The following is a 26,242-nucleotide window of genomic DNA, read 5'->3' as shown; positions in this document are numbered from 1 at the left end:
GTATTAATTACCTTCATTGGTTCATTCAAACTCATTAGAACCTTTTACTTACCAGATTCCAAAACTTCACTTGAAAGACAATATCGTTGATAGATATCTGTCAAATTTCCTTGCTTTATCCCTACACTCCCCCACACTCACTTTGCCCATGATATGCAAACCCTCAGGTGAGGCCACAGTGTAGGGAGATTAGAGACAGTGACAAAAACTTTGGGGAGCTGACACAAAAATGACAAGCAGCTATGGAAACGTATTTTCCCGCAGTTTATATTGGCATCACTTAGATTTGTTTAGCTCCACCAAACTACCCGCTTTGCCCTTCTATCCCACCCCAAGAACCCTCATTGAGTGCAAAGAAATGAAACAAATTCTGTCGCATAGTAGACAGAGGAAACATTTTCAAAATAAGAAGATATTTCACATATTAGGAAAGAAATAACCTAAGTGCTCACCAAGAGGGGATTAGTAAAATCAGACATCCAGTAAAATGCTCAAGGTGACTGTCACCATGGGATTCTGAGGAATTTGCATCCTTGTACTTTTCTGTGTTTGCCAAGTTTTCTATAATAAATGAGAATTCGATTTATTTTACCGTACTCATCTTACTTTGGTCATTCCCTCATTCCAGCTTTGTGCTGGCTGATCGCTCCTTCTGGAATCTTCACACTTCCTTATCACAGTCATTTCACTTTGTCTCCCTTCTCAGACTGCAGACTTCCATGAGAGGAGGAACTGTGCCTGTCCACTCCTTCATCTTTTTCTTTTTCCTTTTTTTTTTTTTTTTTTTTTTAGACAGAGTCTCACTCTGTTGCCCAGGCTGGAGTGCAGTGGTACGATCTTGCCTCACTGCAACCTATGCCTCCCAGGTTCAAGCTATTCTCCTGCCTCAGCCTCCCGAGTAGCTGGGATTACAGGCACACACCACCACACCTGGCTAATTTTTGTATTTTTAGTAGAGACAGGGGTCTAACCATGTTGCCCAGGTTGGTCTCGAACTCCTGACCTCCAGTGATCTTCCCTCCTTAGCCTCCCAAAGTGCTGGGATTACAGACGTGAGCCACTGTGCCTGGCAGCGCCTGTTCACTTCTGTATCTCCAAATCCTTGCATGTCATAGTCACTTGACACAAGTGCATTGAAAAGCAGAATAAATAGATCACTCTTTAATGAAAAAGATAAGAAGTGCTTCTTTTTTTTTATTATTATTATACTTTGAGTTCTAGGGTACATGTGCATAACATGCAGGTTTGTTACATGTGTATACTTGTGCCATGTTGGTGTGCTGCAACCATCAACTCGTCAGCACCCATCAACTCGTCATTTACATCAGGTATAACTCCCAGTGCAATCCCTCCCCCCTCCCCCCTCCCCATGATAGGCCCCAGTGTGTGATGTTCCCCTTCCCGAGTCCAAGTGATCTCATTGTTCAGTTCAGTTCCCACCTATGAGTGAGAACATGCGGCGTTTGGTTCTCTGTTCTTGTGATAGTTTGCTGAGAATGCTTCTTAATGATTCTATTGAACAGCAGAAAGCCTTTTTTTTTTTTTTTTTTTTTTTTTGAGACAGAGTCTTGCTCTGTCTCCCAGGCTGGAGTGCAGTGGCGCGATCTCAGCTCACTGTAAGCTCTGCCTCCAGGGTTCACATCATTCTCCTGCTTCAGCGTCCGGAGTAGCTGGGACTACAGGCAGCTGCCACCACACCTGGCTAACTTTTTGTATTTTTAGTAGAGACGGGGTTTCACCGTTTTAGCCAGGATGGTCTCAATCTCCTGACCTCAAGATCCGCCGGCCTCGGCCACCCAAAGTGCTGGGATTACAGGCGTGAGCCACTGTGCCTGGCCAATAATGTTTGATTTATTTAACTTTACCTTGGATAGTGGTGAATATGACTATTTATCCAACACACTATTTTTCCCTGTTAGATAAAACTGTGACTAATGGTCTTATTTCCTAAAGCTAATTATATTGTATTGGAACTTTCTTGATTTGACTCACTAATATTCAACCGAATGATTTTCTTTATTTACATTCAGCCACTGCAGTGACAGCCGCCTGTTACTTCTATACTTACCTTATTACTCTTTCTCCTCCTAGAACAATCCCCTTTCTCCTCTCTGTCCAATTCAATACATTCTTCAAGGCCAGACATTCACCAATGGTTTTAGCCACTCTTTCCTCTTTCTGCTTCATCAATCTGTCTGTATACTGCCTGCTCTGGGACACCCTTGGGTACCAGGCGATACTATTCCATTATTTACTGTTTCCACCTAAGACACAAGATTGGGGGCAGGAGTTACATCAGGAGCCCTCAGATAATTTCTGCTACATCAATGGCACAAAAATTTGCAAATAACAGCAGAGGCCTACTGTGTGTAAGGCACCGCTCAGCCCCAAGGGTTAAAAGGAAGAAATGCTAAGATGAGACCCTTCCCCTAAAAAACTTCCCAATTTAAAGAAAATGCAAGATGCAGGTAAAATTACTGAGATGTAGTGATATTAATAGAGATGTATAGAAATGTTACCATTGCAAACATCATTATTGCTAACAACAACAAGATGATGAACTAATATTTATGAAGAGCTCACAAAGAGCCCAACCCCACTTCTAAGGTCTTTACATGAGCGATCTCATCTAATGCCTGCACAACTCCAGGCTATAGGCATTATTATAATTATGTTCCCCACTTTACAGATTAGGATACCAAGGCATAAAGAGGTTGACTAAGCAAAGTGTGTGTTAAAGGAACGAAATTAAGGGAATTAGCAGTTCTGGCCAAGAAGGTCAGTGGAAGTCATCACAGAGAAGAATAATCTGAAGAGAGCCTCGGCATAAATTTCTGTGTGACCTTAGGCAACATGAGGAAAGAGGAACACAGGTACATCAGTCATGGGAGCAGCAGGAACAAAATAAGAAGAGTTATGGATAAATTCCTACTATGAAGGAAATGGAAGGAAGAAGCAGGTTATGGGACTGGAAACAGAAAGACACTAAGAACCGGAGCAGCGTGGAATTGTTCTCTAACCACAGAAAGTTTCTGAGCAAGGGCGTGGCAGGACCAGTTTTGGTTTTAGTTTGCTTTCCTGTTCTGTTTTGTTTTTCATAAAACAGACTTGTTTGGCAAGATGGGGACTAGACTAGAGAGAGCAAGACTAGAAGTCCATTTTGTCAGGCATCAGACTTGTCGGTCCAGGTGAGGGAGTGTAGGGCTCTGACGCTGGTGGTGGAACTGGAAAGAAAAATGAAAGGATGGATCGGAAGGGAGAAAGATAAATAAAAGGAAACTCCATGGCCAGGTATGGTGGCTCACGCCTGTCATCCCAGCAGTTTGGGAGGCTGGGGTGGGTGATTCACCTGAGGTCAGGAGTTCAAGATCAGCCTGACTAATATGATGAAACCCTGTCTCTACTAAAAATACAAAAATTATCTGGGCATAGTGGCAGGCACCTGTAATCCCAGCTACTTGGGAGGCTGAGGCAGGAGCATCGCTTGAACCCGGGAGGCGGAGGTTGCCATGAGCCAAGATCATGCCATTGCACCCCAGCAGTCTGGGTGACAGACAGAGGGAGACTCAGCACTTTGGGAGGCCTAGGTCACTTGAGGTCAGGAGTTCAAGACCAGCCTGGCCAACATGGCGAAACCCGTCTCTACTAAAAAATACAAACATTACCCGGGTGTGGTGGCAGGCACCTGTAATTCCAGCTACTTGTAAGGCAGAGTCATGAGAATTGCTTGAACCCAGGAGGCAGAGGTTGCAGTAACCCAAGATCACGCTCCTGCACTCCAGCCTGGGCAACAGAGCAAGACTCTGTCTCAAAAAAAAAAAAAAAAAAAAAAAAAGGAAAGAAAGAAAACTCTGAACTCTCTTGCCTGAGTACCAGGATGGATGGAGAGGCCAATGATCGAGATGATGGTGACTGGAGGAGGTGGTTTTGGGGGGAAAAAGATGTTAAGATTCTTTTAAGATTCATGGGACAGCTCTAGTACCCAGGTTATGATCCTGAATTACCCTTAGGAACTATCAGGTTAGTGCAAAAGTAGTTGCAATTTTGTCATTACTTTTAATGGGAAAAAAACTGCAATTACTCTTGAACCAACCTAACAGACCTCCTTGGGGAAATGGATTATTTCAGATGTGGGGTAGCAAATGTACAAGATGAATCTACAATATCAACTCATACTAGATAGTAAGAAAGCTACCAAAGACAATCAGAGTCATGTCAAAATGACTTCTGCAGAAACTTGAGGAAGCTCGTATTTGTTGATGACTGAATAATTTGAGCACCAACAAAGATAATAACTTCCATCCCTGAATTTGTAATAAAACCAAAAATTCCAGTCACTAGAGTATGCAAATAAACAAGCTCATATATTTGAAATCGCAAAGGGAAAATCAAGCATTTTTTTCTTGTATTAACTGTATAAACTATACCCCCTGACTATCCTAATAGAAGACTGGGAAATTTCTCTTTAAGAAGTATTCCAGTAACTCCAAGAAGAAGGAATGGTAAAATTACAGTGTCACCAGCTTGAAACCCCTGAAAAATGCATTGAGCATCCATGGTCAATGGATGCTTCATCAAATGTAGAATAAAGCTAATAATACCTAGCCCACGGATATTAAACAGCACCACAAAAAGGGCGACAATCTGATATAATGTACCTCTTCTTGGAAGAAGAAACCACCAAAGAAATGGAGCTTGCATCTGACCTAGACCAATTTAAAAGAATACAAAGGACAGAGGAACATGTGAAATGACACCACAGGGATGCAATCAGCAAACACCAGACTGTGAGAAATATTGCAGGACAATCAATCTGTTTTCTTCAACAAGGTCAACAACCACCACAAAACAAACAAAAATATGGGAGAAAGACTGATTAAAAGATGCTTAATACAGGCTGGGCATGGTGGCTCATGTGTGTAATCCCAGCACTTTGGAAGGCCAAGGTGGACAGATCACTTGAGGTCACAAGTTTGAAACCAGCCTGGCCATTATGGTGAAACCCTATCTGTATTAAAAAGTACAAAAATTAGTCAGGCATGGTGGCACACACCTGTAGTCCCAGCTACTCAGGAAGCTGAGGGAGGAAAATTGCTTGAATCCAGGAGGTAGAGGTTGTAGCAAGCCTGCGAGATCATGCCACTGTACTCCAGCCTGAATGACAGAGCGAGACATCCTCTCTCTCTCAAAAAAAAAAAAAAAAAAAAAAGCTTAAACCAGAGTAAAATGGCCTTTTAAAGATACATCAACCAATCACAGCGTACTGCCTTTATTTGGATCCTGTTTCAAATAAACTATCATAAAATTAATCATAGCAAGTGTACCACTGGGAGGGGTGTTCCTAAAGAAGGAAGCTATGCAAATGTGGGGCAAGGGGAAATGCAAATTCTCTATGCCTTCTGCTCGATTTTGCTGTGAACCTAAAACTGCTCTAAAAAATAAAGACTATTTTTAGAATTGGAAATAAGAAAACAATGACATTTTTGAAAAAAACAGAAAATTAAACTATTATTTAATAGTGATATTCATAAAATCACTGTAAATTGTTAGTAAAATTACAGGAATACCTAGGAAAAAAAACTTCTTATCCTTTAGAGATGCAACCTGAAATACTTATAAAAACAATACGATGCCTGGTATTTGCTTAAGACTAGTAGCATGAGACTAGAAAGGGAGAATGGTCAGGGCATATGTAAAGTAAGATTAGCAATACTTTGATAATTATTGAATCTGGGTGAATCAATAGAAGGTGATTCTTTAGGCTATTCTCTCTACTTTTATATATGCTTTAAGTTTTATTTAATAAAGAATTTAAAAAAAAAAAAAAAAAAAAAAAGGAGACTGAGATGGGTGGATCACCCGAGGTCAGGAGATCGAGACCATCCTGACCAACATGGTGAAACCCCATCTCTACTAAAAACACAAAAATTAGCTGGGCATGGTGGTGGGTGCCTGTAATCCCAGCTACTCGGGAGGCTGAGGCAGGAGAATCGCTTGAACCCAGGAGGCAGAGGGTGCGGTGAGCTGAGATCATGCCATTGCACTCCAGCCTGGGCAACAGAGTGAGACTCTGTTCCCCCCTCAAAAAAAAAAAAAAAAAAAAAAAAAAAAGCTGTTAGAAGATGCAAGGGGTTGATCATCAAAATGGTAAAGGATGATCATCAAAATGATGTTCAAGTCTCCAACAGCTTGACATTGCTCCTTCCAAGGGAAGCCCCAGTCTGAGTCATGCTGTAGACAGAACTCAGCATCTAAAAAGGACAGAAACCCACTTTAGCCATGATAACCATTTATATTCCATGCCCTTATGAAACCATCACCACTTGTGTCATAAAAGGAATAATGCTATGTCTTTAAAGTACATGAATTAATCATCAGTAGGAATGAATGAAAACCATACCTACCTCTTATAGGTTTTAATACCCAAAAGCTGTTGCAACTACCCTTCTCAACTTTGGAAAGGTCACTCGTATATAATGAATGATAAGGGCCACTGAAGGTCACAGCGTATTAAAAGTGAGCTGAATTTTAAGGGTTTGCTGCAAATAAAATTTTCTGCAGGGAATTTATTAAGCCCAAGCAAGGTTACAGAGTTATTTGTGGTGTTTTAATGCTACCTTTATTAATAATAACCTTTCCACGATGCATCATTTGAGAAGGCACGTACTTTAATCCAGAAATGTGTGTCCAGTATTATTACCGGGAACATTAAATAATGAAGTTTCAGGGGCAGAATAGGAGAAATCACAATTTGGAAGGTTTCTGGTATCCAACCTTTATGAGAGATTCTTAAAGTAAAAATAAGCCTCCGAGACTATAGATAATGCAGAAGCACTGATAATTGGAAAGAAATCTGACATAGCTAGAAGAAAATATTACCATAAGTTAGACTTGATCTTATATTCCTCTTTCCAAAAGATGGGTGAGCTTCAAAAGACACAGAGGGCTCATGCCATGTTTCCTTCTGAGTCTGGGAGAAAAATATGAGAGCCCCTTCACTTACAATTGAGTAGTACTGACTACTAGTTGAAGGGCATGTGTAATAGACAAAGGTCCAAACTCAAATCCTATCGCTCAGCCAAGTTGAACTGCCTGACCCTGGCCAAGGATCCTTCCCGAGCCAGCTTCATCAAATGTACAATGTGGATCATAATGCCTACCCCATGGAGCTGTTATAAAGATTAAATCAAGTCAGATATGGCAATTTTACTGTAAAATGCTGGGCACATATTAAACGTAACACAAATGGCTGTATTTATTTTAAATTAAAACCATTTTAGATCCTGGCCTTTGTTCCCATGAGGCATTTCCTACCCTCTTTTTAATAAGTATTTCCTTGACCACGTAGCAAAATGGGTCTCCAACATGTAGATGTGTCACTGCCTGAGTTCCAATCCTAGAGTCCAAGTTTTATGGTCTGTGAACCCATAAGAAAATCACTTTATCTCTTTAAACACTTATTGTTTTCATTCATAAAAGAGGCACAGCCACGGTATACCCTCCACGCTGCTCTGATTGGTGTGGAATTAGTCAACGAATGAAAAATCTTTAAAACAAGTCTGAATGTAGTAAATATTCAGTACAGGAAGAGTGGCTATGGCACTGTCATGGTGGCTAAATCAGCATCCTCTGCTCTATATCAGGGTGATTTCACTCGCTCTGAACCATTCCATTTGGGGATGAAATAATCTAGTCTATGAGCAAGTCATCCCTCACCCCTTGCTTCCTTTTCTTCTCTGTATTGTCGTCCATTCCCTGCTGGCTCTGCCCTTGCTGCAGATGGAAGACAGCCAGGCATTGCATGCTCATCACCCAAAATCCCGGAGTTTTCTAAAGCTTTGGTCATGTGGCATCTGGCCTCTTTCTTTGGGAACACAATTCAAAGGGATGAACTTTTCAGAGAAATCTCATCTTTCATCCTCTACCAAGAACCACCACAGGGAAAGGATCTCTCTAAAAACCAAACCACCCTCCTTATGCATGGTATCCTGTCCAGGAAAGAGACTGGGGGAGGGGAGAGTTGGTCAGCCTAATTCTGATTATTTGTGTGGGGTTGGTTAACATAACCTAGTGGGCTGGCACAAGGAAACACGCACACATACACACTCACTGACATTATCATGTGTTTATAAACAACATTAGGATGTCGGGTACTGGTTTAATTTGTTTTGTAGTCCATTTTTTCCTGCCCCTCAAGGCTCATTAGCCAACTAATCATTCCATAGGATAATGTGTCCTCTGTATTTCTTCCTTGGGTCCGAGAATATATCTTCAATTCCATGGCAGCAGCAGGCGTCCTTCATCAGCAACCTTGCCTGGCTTTGCTGAAAGGACGCCAACTCTGCACGTGTCTTTCTTCCTCAACATGCATTAACTCCGTTACCATATACTTAGACATCTGGCCAAGGAACCAACAAGCTTATTTCCCCACCCTCCATAATCACCCAATGTAATATCTGTTTCCTCACAATGTGTCCCTCTGGGAGAGACATCTAGATAAAGCCGACGTCATTTCAAATCACATTGACTTTGGCCAGATGTTCCATGTCTGGGAAATAATGTTTACTGAAAGTTTACATACTAATTATTATTGAAATCTCTGCAAAGGTTACCTTGAGTCTAAGATCTGAGAATCCAAAGCCAAGATGGGTTTCAAGAAGGATCCAAAGTTGCCTCCCTAACCTTGGGCCAATCGTTCTTCAAAACCCCGATATTCCCTTGGTATCTACTTTTCTCTGTCCTTGAGAACTCATTTAACAAGGTAATGTTTAATATGAATATAGGAATCACCCCTCAAATCCTACTTTTAGACCTGAATTCTCCCCTAAGCTCTAGACTCGAGTATATACTATATTCTTAAATCCGCACTTGAAAGTTTAGCAGGCATCTCAAACTTATCTAAAACAGAGCCCTGGGGTCTTGTCAAGCCCTACAAATTAGATCTTCTGCTATCCTCCCCATGTGAGTAAATCATTACTATTTCTTCATTTCCTAGAAGTCACCCATACTTCCTCCCATTTCCTCATCCCCCTATCTGTCAGTGTTATCACGAAAATTATATCCATTCCTACTGCCACTTTTCTAGGACCGGGCATCATCATCATTCAGTTGGGTTACTCTGTGAGTTTACTAACCACTTTCTGTGTCCACTTCTGACATCTTCATCTCTAATATATCTGCCACATAGCAGCCAAAGTAATCATTTTAACACATAAATCAGAATGTTCCTCTTCCTTGTGTAAAACCATCAGACGGCTTCCTATGGTGCTTAGAAAAGCACTCAAAGTCCTTATCCTCTGCATGAGATGTTCCCTTCCTACCTCTCCACACAACTCACCTCCTCACTCATGACACCAAGGCTACACTGTTCCCTTCTCTGTTCCCCAATAAATTAATCTTCTTCCTACTTCAGGACCTTTGCCGTGGTTTTCTGTTTTCCTGGAATGGTCTTTCCCTGGGGTTTTTTTTTGTATCTTAGCTAAAACATTATTTCTTCCAAGAAACTTCCATTGGCCACTCCATTGATATAGCAAATTAAACTCTGTAGCCACACCTTCCACCTAAGGAAACATAGTGTACTTGATTTCATTCATGGTACATAACACCATCAGTATGGCTCTTGTTGACTCCTATTTATTTAGTTGAGTTAATCTATTTCTACTCCATTCACTGGAATAGCCAAGGTCAAGAACCTCATTTATCTTTGTCATTGATTTATTCTCAGCACCGAAAAGATGCCTGGTGTCTGACAGGTATTCAATACATATTCACTGAATGAATGAATGAGCAAATGAATGAATGAATGTATGAATGAATAAACAGACTCATCATTAATGTGGCAATGACAGCATATGAAGAGGCCTGGCTGTGTTTTGCTACTCAAGACCCCACTCAGTCTGTAATTCGATCACCCAAATTACACTACAAATTTCCTACTTCCTAGGGGACTCTCAACTCTCAGAGCCATGATTCAAATCACCAAACACCCAAGCATTGACATTCACCCATCCTAAAACGCTATCTGTAGCCACCCAAATGTTGTAACTCCCTACTACTCAACGTGTGTTCCACAGGTCAGCAGCAGTAGCATCGCTCGGGAGTTTATCAAAAATTCAGAATCTCAGGTCCCACCCTAGACTTACTGAATCAGCATCTGCATTTTAACAAGAGTCTTGGGTGATTTGCATGCACATTAAAATTTGAGACGCCCTGCCTTAGTTCCGTTGGTCTGAAGCCTGGATGCTTATGAAAAGCTCCATCCAAGACCAATTAAATCAGAGTCCCTGGGGCCACAGTCCAGGCATCATGGCTATTTTTAAAGCTTCTTCCCGTATTCTAATGAGCAGTCAATAGTGAGAGCCACTGACATAGCACAAACAGCTCAAAATTTTACAAACTTGGTCTACATGTATGCAGAGGGAACTCTCATTCTAAAGGTAAAACAGCAAACAGTACAGAAACATGAGGGAACAACGAGAAAGCCCTAGCTCTGCAGACAATGGACCCGACTGTGTCTCGGACAGGCAGATCGGAGTTCACGCCTCATGCCACTGTAGGATCTTAGTATGTGTTATTTGGTTTTCCTGGTTCTCACAGGAGAATGCACATAAGGCCATTATGTAATAGTTTCTGCACAATCAAAAAAAAAATTAAAAAGGAAGCCACCTGAAGATACTACCCACCTTCTCATACCTTTTTAAAAATTCACACCTTAATCAAAGGCAGATGCTGTTTACTTGGGGAATGCCAATGTTTTTAAACCACTCTCTGTAATTAGCTCATTAGCTCACCTGTGGAATTGTTTGGATTTTTTTTTTTTTTTTTTTTTTTTTTTTTAACCTAAATCAGGCCTTCTAAGACAAGGGCAATAACCTGCCACATCTTGCGAATATGGATGGGGCAGTGTTCTTGAATTCCTCACCTGCTGTAACAGACACCAGGAGGAATTCAAAGACAGAACACTGTACTCATCCTAGGGAACTTCTAGGTTAAGAAGGTAAAAAGCTTTGCTTTCATGTGGAAATTTCACTTGGTTTCTGAAAACAATATAGCACCTTAGGATTCTGGGTTCACGTCAACATCTCTGTCAAGGGGTTAAGTCCCACGTTTTGAAAGATTCAGCTTAGCCTAATTCAAGACATATCTTTTTTTTTTCTGTTTTAACTTCAAATATGACTACCCTTAGTTGCTGTATCAGTCAAGGTCTCGATAAGAAACAGATGGCATACTCAAATTAGGATTAGTTAAGGAGATCTTACTTACAGAAGTACTGTTTCCAAAGGTGGAGGCAGAGCACCGGCAAACCACACAGTCTATGCAGCAACCTAGAATTAGTAGCAGCAAAATTATTTTCCCTGGGCTAAAATGGCTGAGGGGAAGGAAAAGTTAGGGGGTCCCAGAAGGAAAGGAGGCTGGCTGCTTAGTGACAGCAAGCAGAGGCCGGTCCTCTCTGCCACTCAGGAAGGACATAGGACAATAGAAACCTTGGTATCATTTAACCTCCTCCCTCCAATCTCCCACCAAAACTCCCCATAAGCAGAACTCAGCCGACAATCAAAGGGCAGAGGAGCCCCTGGGGTCCTCCTTCCATATTGGCTTCCTGGGAAAAGAGCAGGAAAGACAGGAAACCTAAAATAAAATCCTGTGTCTCTTCAACTGACTGAATGGACTCTCCCTGGACCAAAGGAAACCTGAAAAATGAAATTTCTGGCCATCGCCAAAAGGGAGGTCAGACACCCCTCCTTATACCCTTTCCCTTTTTGAGTTTAGGCACAACTGACCAGCATTAACATGCAAATAGAAATAATTAGACTGACAAAACAGACTCTTTGGCAGTAAGATACCAAATTCCAACCTGACTCTGATATAGCATCACAAGACAGACAGCAGACTCTGAAGGAAATCAAAATATTGTATCCCAAAATATGTTTCTTTGACATATTTTGAAATGACCCTGCAAAGCTGTCTTTGCTGAATCTACAAAGACTCTCCATGAATGCAGCCAGGACTTTCCCGGATCTAGCAGGGATTCAGTAGGAGACTGACACCTTTTAAGATCTGAAAACAATACATCTACCATCTATTCCCTCTGAAGCCTGCTACCTGAAAGCTTAACCTATATAAGAAGATGTTGGTTTCCACAAATCCCCTTATCTTTTTTTTTTTTTGAAACAGAATCTTGCTGTGTCGCCCAGGCTGCAGTATAACGGTGTGATCTCGGCTCACTGCAACCTCTGCCTCCCAGGTTCGAATGATTCTCGGTGCCGCAGCCTCCCAAGTACCTGGGACTACAGGTGCACACCACCAAGCCTGGTTAAGCATTTTATTTTTCATAACCCTCCTTATCTTAACTCAAGCATTTCTTTCTACCGGCTTCAAGTCTTTAGACAAAGCTTAACTCTCAATCGTCAGTCAGAAAATCTTTGAATCCAACTATGATCTGTAAGCCATAGGCTACCTACCCCCATTTCAAGATGTCCTGCGTTTCTTTGCTGAACCAAAGTATACCTTCCATGTACTGATTTGTCTTTGCCTATAACTTCTGTCTCCCTAAAACGTACAAAACCGAACCATAACCCAATCATCTCAGATACACTTTCTCAGGACCACCAGAGACTGTTTCCCAGGCCATAGTCATTCATGTTGGCACAGAACAAACCTCTTTAAATATCTTCCATAGTTTGATTTTTTAAAAATCAACATTCCCAAAGATCTCTACCTCCTATTCCCAGAAACCTGTAAATATCTGTAAATTAAATGTGCAAATTAAGTTTGCAGATGGATTGCCGTTGCTAAGCAGCTGACCTAAAGATAGGGAGATGATTCCAAACTATCTGGATAGGTCCAGTATAATCACAGAGATCCTTAGAAATGGGAGAGAAAGGGCCAGGCACGGTGGCTCATGCCTGTAATCCCAGCACTTTGGGAGGCCAAGGCGGACATATCACGAGGTCAAGAGATCAAGACCAACCCTGGCCAACATGGTGAAACCCCGTCTCTACTAAAAATACAAAAATTAGCTGGGCGTGGTGGTGTCTGCCTGTAGTCCCAGTTACTCAGAAGGCTGAGGCAGGAGAACCGTTTGAACTTGAGAGGTGGAGGTTGCAGTGAGCCGAGATCGCGCCATTGCATTCCCGCCCCGGCAACAGTGTAAGACTCAATCTCAAAAAGGAATGAAAGAAGGAAGGAAGGAAGGAAGGAAGGAAGGAAGGAAGGAAGGAAGGGAGGGAGGGAGGGAGGGAGGGAGGGAGGGAGGGAGGGAGGGAGGGAGGGAGGGAGGGAGGGAGGGAAGGAAGGAAGGAAGGAAGGAAGGAAGGAAGGAAGGAAGGAAGGAAGGAAGGAAAAAAGTGGGAGAGAAAGGCAGGAGAGAGTCTGGGAGATGGGACTGTGGAGATGACCGGAGATGCCCGCATTGCTGGCTTTGAAGATGGAGGAGGGGCCACAAACCAAGGAATGCTGACAGTCTCAGGAAGCTGGAACAAGCAAGGAAAGGGATTCTCCCCTAGGGTCTCCAGAAGGTAAGAAGCTCTACTGTCACCCTGATGATTGCACAATGAGAACACATTGGGCTCCTGAGTTATAGAACTTTAACATGGGAAATCTGTATTAAGATTGTGATGATTTTTTCTAGCAGCAATGGAAACTACACATTGAGGAAGGAAGAAGAATGCTTTTGGAGAGGCAACTGGAAGATGGTTAGCATCATCCCCCACTGATATCTTCTGATGTATTTGGTCAGACCTTGTCCCCTGAATCTAAGCCTTAGACTAAAACTTCCCCCTATACTAAAAGGGTATAATTTCAAGACTTTGGCTTTGGTTTTAGGCTGGCCTGAGTTTGCATCCTGGCTCTGCCACTTATGAGGTATGCGTCTTCAGGGAGTCACAGTTTCCTCATCCATTAAATGAGGATGATAAATATGAGAGTGACCTCATGGCATTTGTGTAAGGGTTAAATGAGTAGCGCATACAAAACACTAAGAAAGAACAGTGCCCAACACAGAGTGGATGCCCAATGAATGCTTGGACTTCTAGTCTTATCATCTTAACTATGGTCATTTACAACATACCTGAAAATTCTTTGGTAACTCCTCTTCCCACCACCCCAGCTTTTTAAGTAGTGAAGCACAATTACCCTCCCCCTGAAAGAAGGCTGAAATTGCTTCTAACAAACAGAATAAGGCAGAAATAATAGTGTTTAACTCTGAGACTAGGTCATAAAACCTATTGGGACTAACTATGTAAGCATGTGATTCTAACTACATAACATTCTGGAAAAGGCAAAACAGGAAAAAGATGAGTGGTTGCCAGGAACCTGCGGGGGGAGAGTAAGGAGGGAAGAATAAGTGAAGCACAGGAGATTTTTACGGCAGGAAACTATTCTGTATGATATTGTAATGGTGGATGGGTAACATTAAGCATTTGTCCAAACCCATAAAACTGTCATAATAGCTAAAACACGGAAGCAACCCAACAAGGGCCCATCAAGAGATGAATGGATATGTCAACTGTGGTATCTACATACAATGGAATAGCATTCAGCCTTGAAAAGGGGCTGGGTGTGGTGGCTCATGCCTGTAATCCCAGCACTTTGGGAGACCAAGGTGGGAAGATCAATGGAGGTCAGGAGTTCGAGACCAGATTGCCACTTGAAGAAACTCAGACTCTACTGAAAATACAAAAATTTGCCGGGCATGGTGGTGGGTGCCTGTAATCCCAGCTACTCGGGAGGCTGAGACAGAAGAATCACTTGAACCCGGGAGGCAGAGGTTGCATTGAGTCAAGATCTCACCACCACACTCCAGCTGGGTGATAGAATAAGACTGTCTCCAAATAAATAAGAAGGAAGGAAGGAAGGAAGGAAGGAGGGAGGGAGGGAGGGAGGGAGGGAGGGAAGGAAGGAAGGAAGGAAGGAAGGAAGGAAGGAAGGAAGGAAGGAAGGAAGGAAGGAAGGAAGGAAGGAAGGAAGGAAGGAAGGAAGGAAGGAAGAAAGGAAGAAAGGAAGGAAGGAAGGAAGGAAATAAATTAAGAAATTCATACCCTCACACTTGCTTCAACACAGATAAAGCTTGAGGACATGATTCTAAACAAAAGAAACCAGCCATAAAAGGACATACACTGTATGATTCCACTTATTTGAGATACTTAAGAGTAGTTAAAATCATAAACACAGAAAGTAGAATGTTGGTTGCCAGGGACTAGGGAAGGAAGGAATGAGAAGTTACTTTTTAATGGGTACAAAGTTTCAGTTTTGCAAGATGAAAAGAGTTCTGGAGATGGGTGATAGTGTTGCTTGTGCAACAATATGAATGTATTCAATACTACCGAACCATGCACTTAAAAATGGTTAAGACGGCCGGGCGCCGTGGCTCAAGCCTGTAATCCCAGCACTTTGGGAGGCCGAGACGGGCGGATCACAAGGTCAGGAGATCGAGACCATCCTGGCTAACACGGTGAAACCCCGTCTCTACTAAAAAATACAAAAAACTAGCCGGGCGAGGTGGCGGGCACCTGTAGTCCCAGCTACTCGGGAGGCTGAGGCAGGAGAATGGCGTAAACCCGGGAGGCGGAGCTTGCAGTGAGCTGAGATCCGGCCACTGCACTCCAGCCTGGGCGACAGAGCAAGACTCCGTCTCAAAAAAAAAACAACAAAAAACCGTTAAGACAGTAACATTTGTGTGTATTTTACAATAAAACATTAAAAATACAGAATCATACAACACAGACTGAATTGATATAAACCATGGCCTTTAGTTAATAAAAATGTAATAACATGTGTGCATAAGTTATAACAAATACACCACACTGACACCAGATGTTAACAGCAGAAGCTATCTCAAAAAAGTCACGAACTCTCTCTCTCTCCATATCCCTTTCTCTAAAGGACAAAAGCTGCCATGCTGTAAGCACCTCTCTATAGTGGCACATGTGGCAAGGAATTGAAGCTTCTGATCAGTAACTGCTGAGGGGCTCAGGCCTGCCAACACACACAGGGGAGCCTGGAGACATCCTCCAGCCATGGCTGAGCCTTCACATGACACAGCCCCAGCCAACATCGCAGCTGCAACACCAAGAGAGACCTCAAAAGATAGCTGCTCCCATTGTTATGTTTTGCATTCATTTGTTAGGCAGCCGTAGATAACTAATATGTTAACCCAGAAATAGGCGCCATAAAAGGCAGATCTTAAACCTTTATTAGTGGTCAGTGAATTTGAAACGTTGGTACCTTTCCTGAAAATAACTGAATATACCCAACGTGGAACTGGGAGCTAGGAATCACTGTCACAGAAGCTGGCAGTCTAAGAAATGCATAATTATTCAGTGGCAATGAAAGGTTTTGCTTTAAATGAGAGGGGGAAAAAATCCTGCCTTTAGGATTCAAAACTACCCAAATCATGTGCCCTCCTCATAGAACTTCGGTCTCCACGCTGGTGCTAATGCAGGCAAATATGGTTATTTCCTGTTCATCAGCATTTTACCCTCCAACCTTCTGTCAAGCTGGCATGTCTTTTTTTTTTCCTTTTTTTTTTTTCCAGAAAGCAGAAAACTAACAGCTTATCCTCAGAATTTTGTGCCAAATTCCAATCCAACTCCAATTCATCTAGATCCAGAAAGCCAGACAGACGCCATGACATTGACACCTCTTGTCCTGCTCAGACCTCCGGGACGTGCCCTGACCAGGCTTCCAGGGAAGTGGAAGAGGAAATGCCCTCTCATGCATCCCAGCTGCTTCTCCACTGATTTCAACCCACTGGCCATCTGGTCTCTTCTCCCCGCTATGCACACAGTTTGGTCTGGGGAGTGGAAACTTTCTGTGGGATTCAGCATTTTTAATTTTTCTACTTTTTTTTTTTTTGCAAACCAGGATGCATGAAGAGAGTGGAGGACACTGGCTGGTGTGTAATATGTCAGTGTTCATCCACACATAGACACTGATGCACGGAAAATCCAGGACACCACTTGGCATGAGTTCAATGGAATCACTGCATATTTAAAAACACAGCCATTCAACTCTATGAGAATTGCTGGGTGTGACCTTAAATAGGAAGGATAATCAAAAATCCAACCCAAGTGGTAAATAATTCCGCTTAGCTTTTCTGCAGAATTTGTTCAAGAAAAAAAAAAAAAAAAAAAAAAAATCAAAGCGCTAAAGCAATCAAATACAGTTTCATTTTAATGAACTGTATTCGTTTTCCTTACTGGGTCACAAAAGCTCCTAGTAAGTGCTTCATTCATATATATATATATATCCATATATTATATGGATATTGAGTTACACAGTCTACATAAATATAGCTTGGGGTGGGGTGCCGTAGCTCACACCTGTAATTCTAACACTTCAGCAGGCTGAGGTGGGCACATCCCTTGAGGTCAGGAGTTCGAGACCAGCCTGGCCAATATGGTAAAACCCTGTCTCTACCAAAAATACAAAAATTAGCTGGGTGTGATGGTGCACGCCTGTAGTCCCACCTACTCAGGAGGCTGAGGCAGGAGAATCGCCTGAGTCCAGGAGGCGGAGGCCGCAGTTGGCCAAGACTGCACCACTGCACTCCAGCCTGGGTGATAGGGTGAATGAGACTCCATCTCAAAAACATAAATCATAAAATAAAATAATAAATATAGGCTTGCTTCCAATATATTCATAAGTATATATGAAAAAGTTCAGAAAATATGGTTTGCAGAGTCATCCCCCACCCCCTGCAAAAAATAGGGATATCTGTAGAATGGAGTTTTTTTTTGTTTGTTTTGTTTTTTTGAGACAGAGTCTGGCTCTGTCACCCAGGCTGGAGTGCAGTGGTGCGATCTCGGCTCACTGCAAGCTCCGCCTCCCGGGTTCCCGCCATTCTCCTGCCTCAGCCTCCCAAGTAGCTGGGACTACAGGTGCCCGCCACTGTGTCTGGCTAATTTTTTTGTACTTTTAGTAGAGACGGGGTTTCACCGTGGTCTCAATTTCCTGACCTCGTGATCCGCCCGCCTCGGCCTCCCAAAGTGCTGGGATTACAGGCGTGAGCCACCGCGCCCGGCCAGAATGGAGATCGTATAGAAGAGCCCTGTGCTCCCATCTTCCCTAACCTCCCACAGCAATAATGTTTCATGCCTAAGTATACAGACCTAGAGAGTCCTCACAATGGGCCATTAACTGAACCAAAAATGCAAGTCTTTTCATTAGCGTTATGCACATTGAAATGCATTCTACAGGCCAGGCCAGGTGGCTCACGCTTGTAATCCTAGCACTTTGGGAGGCCGAGGCAGGCGGATTGTCTGACTTCAGGAGTTTGAGACCAGCCTGGGCAACATGGTGAAACCCGGTCTCTACTACAATACAAAAAATTAGCCGGGCGTGGTGGTGGGCACCTGTAGTCCCAGCTACTCAGGAGGCTGAGGCAGGAGAATCGATTGAACCAGGGAGGCGGAGGTTGCAGTGAGCTGAGATTGCACCACTGCACTCCATCTTGGGAGACAGAGCGAGATTCCATCTCAAAAAAAAAAAGAAAAGAAAAAATGAAAGAAAATGCATTATATGGACTTTTTTTTTGTAAATGACCAATAGATACCAACAGTAGTATTCCACTGTTAGTAAAATCGAAAACTTAAAAGTATTATTGAAAAATCAACATAAATTATTACAAAAGTTTACTAAGGACTATAATTAAATGCTGTACCAAGAAGTCTAGCTATCAAGAACTTCACAGAAATGTCACAAATATTCTCCCGCAAAAACTCATGCACATGGCTTTAATTCTTGGAATTTTCAGGAAGGATTTTCTGATCTCATGCTATTATCAAAGTTGTTAAGTGGGACTCAATTCAATGTTTTAAGAAAACATCATTGTTGTGATTTTATGGAGTTTGATTAATGCTAACACTTCACCATTAACTGTACTTTTTTCTGATAATTTCTAAATAATTGGACTTTAAGACATGCAGAGATTGTGACTCAAATAAATACATATTACCACTGCTAGGTAAGAGGTAAGTATCTCTCCCACCAAATACAATTGCACCCCAACCCTTCATTACTACTGAGCTTTCTGTGGCCTCCCTATCTTCCCCCACCTCCGACACACAGATTCCCACCAGAAGGTTAAAACAGGTGAAGTGGTTGGGCTGTAGTATGCTTTTTCCCCGACTACTAGGGTCATGGTAAAACAGTCTGAAAGTTATCGTTCTAAAAAAGATGGGCTCTTACTTTTTTGTATGTCGCATATAGCACTTTGAGAATGTGATTTTTAAAAAGCTATGAGCCTTCTGCCCAGATAAAAACGTTTATTCTTTAAATTTTAAATACAATTTCAAGCCCTTGAAGTTCATTGGTGCCTCCCATCTAAGTTAAAAATTCCTTTCTCAGAAGAGGAAACCGGAGACGTGTTTTATTTGTCCCTATCTCTCATAGACTAAATCATCTAAAAGTGGAGAAAGGAAAACATTCCCACCAGTCTGAAAAAGAAAAAAAGAGACAGACAGTCTCTGACCCAGGGCCTTTTCTTTCCAAGATTATTTTTCCCTATTTTCTTAGAATCAGAAACAGGAGATGAGTTAAAAACTATCTAAGTGATAGATATTTGCATATAGGTTCATCAAGTTACTAAACCAAATTGCCAAGTTACCAAACAATTCCATGGGAGTTTTTCCACCCCTCCCCAAAAAAAGCAATGAAAAACAAACAAACAAACAAACAAAAACATTATGCTAGAATGGATGGTTCTATGGTGCCACCTAAAAGCATTTTCAACTCTGAAACCTGTGTTGCCTTCCCAGAGCAGCCTGGCCTCCATGCCATTATAAACCAGAAGTTACTTCTGGAAATCTTGGAGGGTTCAATTCCCCATCTCCTTAAAACTCCCTCACACGCCCTGTGCTGAGAAGTGACACGGTTCCAGTAACGTCTTGTAGCTTCTCAATGTTCTTTGCTGAGGGAATTGTCTCAGTTCCCATTGTACCCAAAGTGTTTTGTGTCACCCTCAGGTGGCTGTCTTCACCAGGCTTTGAAGGGAGGTGATTAATTTTTGGTGGTGGAAGGGAGAGAGATGTTACTACAGAAAAACAATAATACATAGGATGACAGTAAATGTAAAGCACCTCGGGAAAGAGGAGCATTCTTCAGGCGCCCAATTACTGTTACAAAATAAGATCTTAATTCCAAACGCTTTAAGAATAGACATTTCTTCCCATCTATCAAGCACTTTTCTCAGAGTAACTGAAAAATAAGCTAATACCTCATGATAAGCTTGCCCTTTGGAAAGCGTAATCCTTCTTCTCAGCCAAAAAGGCACCATGAAATAGAGGTGGCAAATAACATTTCATTTCACGTAGTAATTCCAACTGGTTGACGGTCTATGCGTAGAGAGATGCACTGAGGATTCTAAGAAGATGACGCTGATGAGAGGGGTAAAGAATAGATTATCAATGTCTGCCACGTGCGGGGAGCTGGGAGGGCTGATGCCTTCCGCTTGCCATTTTGATGCAGAACATTACTGAGCACCAAAGGAAAATGCAAGAACAGAAAAGCTGTGTAATATATAAGCTGGGCTATAGTTGGGAACACAATTTTTTGTAAGTCTATTTTACCAGACAATTTTTCAAGGACGTTTCTACACTACATTTTAAAAGACAAAGTCGTGTTGGGCAGCACTACCGTGATCGAATGGAGGATGAAAATGGTTTGAGTAATACCATCTTGTTTGTTCCTTGACTGGTGTCTGCAGCAAGGGGCAGCCCATCTGTTACATCCTTGGGGATGAACTAAATGAGTGTCCCTTGGCTGAGATGGCTGAATGGAAGATGCCGTGACATTAGCCACCGTGTGTGTCCTCAAATGTATGTCTCTGGTGTTACGCTACGGATGCCCACAGCATATTTGCTCTTCGTCTGAGTTAGTGGGGCAACTTTCCATCCCAGGGACATTTGGCAAAATCTGGAGATGTCTTTGGCTGTCAAGGATGGGTGAAGGGGGTGCTACTAACATCTAGCAGGTAGAGGCCAGGGATGCTGTTAAACATCCTACAATGTACAGGACAGCCTGCACAACAGATAATTATACAATCCAAAGGGTCAACAGTGCAACTGGGTTGAGACTAAACTCACTGTAAGTCAACAGTATGCTGCTTAGAACCCACCACAGCTTTCCAGCTCAATGGTTAAGCCTGGAGGCCCTGAGCGTGAGTCCTGAGCCGACCATCCACCCTGCAACCCTAAGCAAAGTACCTGGGGTCTCTCAGCCCCCACATCCCCATCCTGAAACAGGATGAGAGCAGGGTCTTCTCCACAGGGTTGTTATGAGGACAAAGATGTGAACGTGGAATTAAAGGTCTTAACAAACTACTTGGCAGATGGAAAGTGTTAGCAAAAAAACAGCAATGACAAGAACTGCAACACATTCTGTTATGGTTTGAATGTTTGTGTCCCCGCCAAAATTCACATTGAAACTTAATCTCCAATGCAACACTATTAAGGACTGTTTAGACCATGAGGGGTCTGCCATCATAGGTGAGATGAGAACCTTACACAAAGGTTGGAGAAATCTAGTCAGACTCTTTAGTGCCTTTACCTTCCACCATATGAAGATGCAGCCATGAAGCACCATCTTGGATGCAGAGCAGGCATGTCTCACCAGACATTGAACTTGCCACACCTTGATTGTGGACTTCCCAGCCTCCAAAATGATGAGAAAACAGCTTCTTTTTAAATTTATTTTTATTTTTATTTTTATTTTATTTATTTATTTACTTATTTTGTGACAGAGTCTCACTGTTTCACCCAGGCTGCAGTGCAGTGGTGCAATCTCAGCTCACTGCAACCTCCACCTCTGTTCAAGTGATTCTTCTGCCTCAGCCTCCCAAGTAGCTGGGATTACAGGCACCCACCACCACGCCTGGCTAATTTTTGTATTTTTAGTACAGATTTTTAGTTGGCCAGGCTGGTCTTGAACTTCTGACCTCAGGTGATCCACCTGTCTCGGCCTCCCAAGGTTCTGGGATTACAGGCATGAGCCACCACACCCAGCCAACCATTTCTATTCTTTCTAAATCATCCTGGATAAGCATTTTGTTATAACAGCACAACTAGAGTAAGACACTTCCAAAAGGGACACAATTCATGACAGTCATCACGGTAGCCAAGTCAGACCAGAATCACCATATGGCTTCATTTGGTTCTAAACCCCATTCATCCACCAACATGTAAGGGTGCAGCTCAGCCAGAGCATCAGGTTTGGCAGTGTCTGTCAAAATGAAAGGCATGTTTCCTTTGACCTAGCAATTTCACCTCTAAGGATGTAACCTACAGACATGTGTGGGAAGTGGTGGTGGTTGAAGATACTCCATGTAGCACTTCAGTAATGGAAATAACATAAATATCCATCATAAGGAGGCCAATAAAATAATGTGGAGTAAACATGTGCAATGGAATACTATACATCCATTAACAAAAATGGAGCAGAAAAAATACACGTGTGTGCACACACACAGACACACACACACACACACTGACAGGGAATAATCCTTAAAATATATCCTTAATTTTTTTAAAAAGAGCAAACAGTGTAACTATGCATTTCCTATGCTATCTTTTATTAGTATAAATATCTGTGTAAGTGTTTGTATTTGCATATGACATCTATGAAAGCATGCATGAGAAACTATAATAATAGTTGTCTCTAATAAACTGCAAGGCAAATGCAAGAGAGATTTATTTTTCTCTGCATACTCTTGCATTTTTGAATAATGTACCATTTAATCAAAACCATTAAATAAATAAAGCAAAGCATCAAACATGCCCTGTTACGTACATCATTCCCTGCCTGGAAACTACCCTACTTCTTTTACACTACATACTGGCAAATTATCCCTTGCTTAAAATGAATAGTTTTTAATTCTTTGAGTGAATCTTTTTCCTGTATAGATGCCCTCATTTTTGATCCAAACAATGTCTGTGGAGGAGCTAACCATTAGCATGCAATTTGTTGTGCTCACAGTAACAGCGAAAACTGCAAGAGGTTCTCATCACAACTCAGATGACAAATCACAAGGCTATACCCAACCCTACACTACCTTCCTTTGCAAACTCCAGCTTTGAAATAAAGAGCTGTCATCAATTAGCAGAGCCAGTAGGTTCTCAGAAGCTAAGCTGGATCCTAAGCTATTATTAGCACCCGAACAATGGCTGGGAGAGAAGGAAAAAAAAAACTTACACTAGGTTTTGCATTTTGAAACCATTTTTTCTAGGAAAAGACAAATTATATTACACAGATAATTTAGAGGATTTACCTTGTGACATAAATTCTGCTGGTCTTTCTCCAAACCTAAAAAATGTTGCCCCATGATCTTTTAATTTATAACTGTAGCAGAATATACTTGTGTTGTTTTTACTACCGAAAATAATTAATGTTGCTTTAAAAAAGTTAAAAGGAAAAAAAAAAAATCTAATGGCAAGGGCACACTGACATCTGCTGGCATTTCATAAACTTTTTTTAAGACAAGCATTTGTTCCAGACACTGCTCTCTGTTTATTCTTGTGCAATGAGGCACATCCATGGTCTCCCAAAATTATGATTCCCCAATAGATTCCCCTCAATTACGCAAAGACAGGATCATCAAGGAACAAAAAGCTCAAGAGTCTCTTTCTCCCTGGAGTGGATCCCTCCCTCCCTCCCTCCCTCCCTCCCTCCTTCCCTCCTTCCCTCCTTCCCTCCTTCCCTCCTTCCCTCCTTCCCTCCTTCCCTCCTTCCCTCCTTCCCTCCTTCCCTCCTTCCCTCCTTCCTTCCTTCCTTCCTTCCTTCCTTCCTTCCTTCCTTCCTTTCTTTCTTTCAGTGAAGCGATCTGGAATGCTATGGAATGAATAATTGTATTTTTTTTTTTTATAAGTACAAGAGTTGGGTTAGAGGCAAATTAAATTATATGAGCTGCTTTCCTGGTTTTATTTTGGTCAGTGGCAATTCCACCAATCTTTGTCTCAAAATGTTGAACAAATGAGGACACAGGGGGACCACACCCTACCTAGGTGAGAATGAGGAAAATAAAGCTAAATGCTTCTTGTTCCCGGACCAGCAAGGAAGAAGGCATCTCAGAAGGAAGGAAGCAGCAGAACTGAAAGCAGGGATAAAAGAGGAGGATGCCTAAAAACAGAACCTTTAAGAAAGAGGGAAGGGGGTTTCTGTGGCGCTAATAGAATCCTCGAAAACAGACTCCAAAATGCTGAAGTCCCCAAAGCATTTCCCAGCATTTAAAAAATCTCTGACAGTGACAGGGAACCAGTGAGGGAACAATTAAGGGCTGGACTAAGGTGAACAAATGACCTCCCCTTTCTCATGAGAATAAGGCTGGGGTCTGGCTCTGCCTCCCGTGATGCGGTCACTCACTGAATGTACCATACAAACAGAAAGGGATCAGTCCAGGAGGGAGGATGTGAGGCAAAACGGAGCGATGTTCTGTACATGCTGTAAGCAGCACGCCCAGCAACACTGCCCCTCGTTCTGATGGGCTCTGAAGTCAGCAGTCTCCCCACTGTCATACTGTTTGTGGCTCCTTCTCTTCCTTCCGCAATATATGCACATATGTGCATGCCACATACACACATGTACATATGTACACACACGTGCAGAGATGTGCACCAAAATGCATGTTCGCACACATACAGAGATGTGTGTGCACATCCACTCACGTGCACATACAAGGGTACACATCTACACACGCACACACACTGCCCTTCTTGCAGGGTGCTCCTTGTACCTTACTCTCGCACCAATCTTGAATACGCTGATAAAGAATGGTACTAGTCAAGATCTTGCCCATCTCAAAAAGAACACAGGGCACAGGTTCCTGAGAGCAGGGCTGCCTGTTCTGGCCTCTGCAGGCTTTGCCAGCCACATCCCTTCCTTTGCTCGTACCACCCCAGGCACGCTGGCCACCTTGCTGTTCTCAGGACGTGCAGAGTTCTCTCCTTCCTCCCCCGGGCTTCTGAACACACCGCCACCTCTGCTCACCACGGTCTCCTCTCCTCTCTTCTCCCCACTGGTCACAGCTTGGCCCTTTTCTTTCCTCAGGCCTTAGCTTAAATGTTGCCTAATACCTCTTCTTGGAGACGTTTCCCTGATGTTCCTACCGAACAGGGTCACCCACCCTTTCATTACATGAATGCCCCATTCTGTTGCCGTTTTAATACTTACGATAATGGGTAATTCTATTGTCTTTTTACCTGCATTCATGTTATGTGTCAGTCTCTCTCGCTACAGCATAAGCTACGCTAGGCAGAGATGATATCAGTACTGGTCAACATACCCACCCCACACAATATCCCCAGTGCCTAACAGTGCCTGGCCCAGAGCATGGGCTCAAAAATGTTTGCTGAATGCAAGAAAAAGGCAATAAATGGCCCAAAAAAAGTGAAATGATGTAGCATAAACAGTGCTTCAGGAAAATGTTTTTTAAAAGGAGAAAATAAGAAAGAGTAACCATTGGCACTGTTGGGACTCAAAACTGCATTTCTCTAACTTCAGGTCTAGCTCCAGATACCAAGTGCTGCACTACATGGTCCTATTTTCCAGGGTTCCTGGTGTTTTAAAGGGCTGTAATTTATGTACATCTCTCAATATTCACTTACCTTAGATACCTTTATATTGCTTTCTTATTCAGTCTTTGAATATGTTAATTTTAGGTACCTTACAAAGGTATTCTTTTGATACAGTAACATATATCACAATAAAAGGTAAAAATTAAAATAAGGGTAGAGAAATAAAACTGAGTCAAAAGTGAGGTTAATATGCAAAATCCATGCTATCGAATTCTATTGACTGCTGTGATTGAACTGTAAAATCTGCTCTGAGCTTCCTGGCAGGCTTTGTGAAAAGGGAACACAAACCCATATTCCACTTAGAAGTGTCTGGTACATAAAGACCAATCAGAACCTGAAGAAAGGACAAACTCTTTCTGATCCTGAAACCAAAGCTAACACAGTAAGAGCCAACAGAATCCTCAAAAATATCAACATAGCGCTGGACATGGTGGCTCATGCCTGTAATCCCAGCTTTTTATAAGGGAACATTGCTTGAGCCCAGAAGTTCAAGACCAGCCTGGGCAATATGGTGAAACCACATCTCTACAAAAAAACACAAAAACTTAAAAACACAAAAATTAGCCAGGCATGGTGGCACATGCCTGTGGTCCTGGCTGCTCAAGAGGTTGAGGCGGGATCACTTGAGTCCAGGAGGCAGAGGTTGAAGTGAGCCATGATTGCACCGCTGCACTCCA

General features: G+C 42.4%; 1 protein-coding gene and 1 long non-coding RNA gene across 17 annotated transcripts in view; both read right to left on the bottom strand.

Moving 5' to 3' along the window:
- Window positions 1-26,242, bottom strand: part of RBFOX1 (RNA binding fox-1 homolog 1) — a 2,485,711-nt gene that overhangs the window by 1,659,444 nt on the left and 800,025 nt on the right. The window lies entirely within an intron of this gene.
- On the bottom strand, window positions 12,150-16,860 carry LOC144337924 (uncharacterized). Its single transcript, XR_013411565.1, has 2 exons — window positions 15,717-16,860; window positions 12,150-12,181 (listed from the first exon to the last, which is right to left on the bottom strand). It is a non-coding gene; the product is annotated as an uncharacterized LOC144337924 (long non-coding RNA).

This window comes from Macaca mulatta, chromosome 20 (assembly GCF_049350105.2).
Source record: "Macaca mulatta isolate MMU2019108-1 chromosome 20, T2T-MMU8v2.0, whole genome shotgun sequence".
Classification (NCBI taxonomy): domain Eukaryota; kingdom Metazoa; phylum Chordata; class Mammalia; order Primates; family Cercopithecidae; genus Macaca; species Macaca mulatta.
This window is presented reverse-complemented; position numbering and strand designations above follow the sequence as displayed.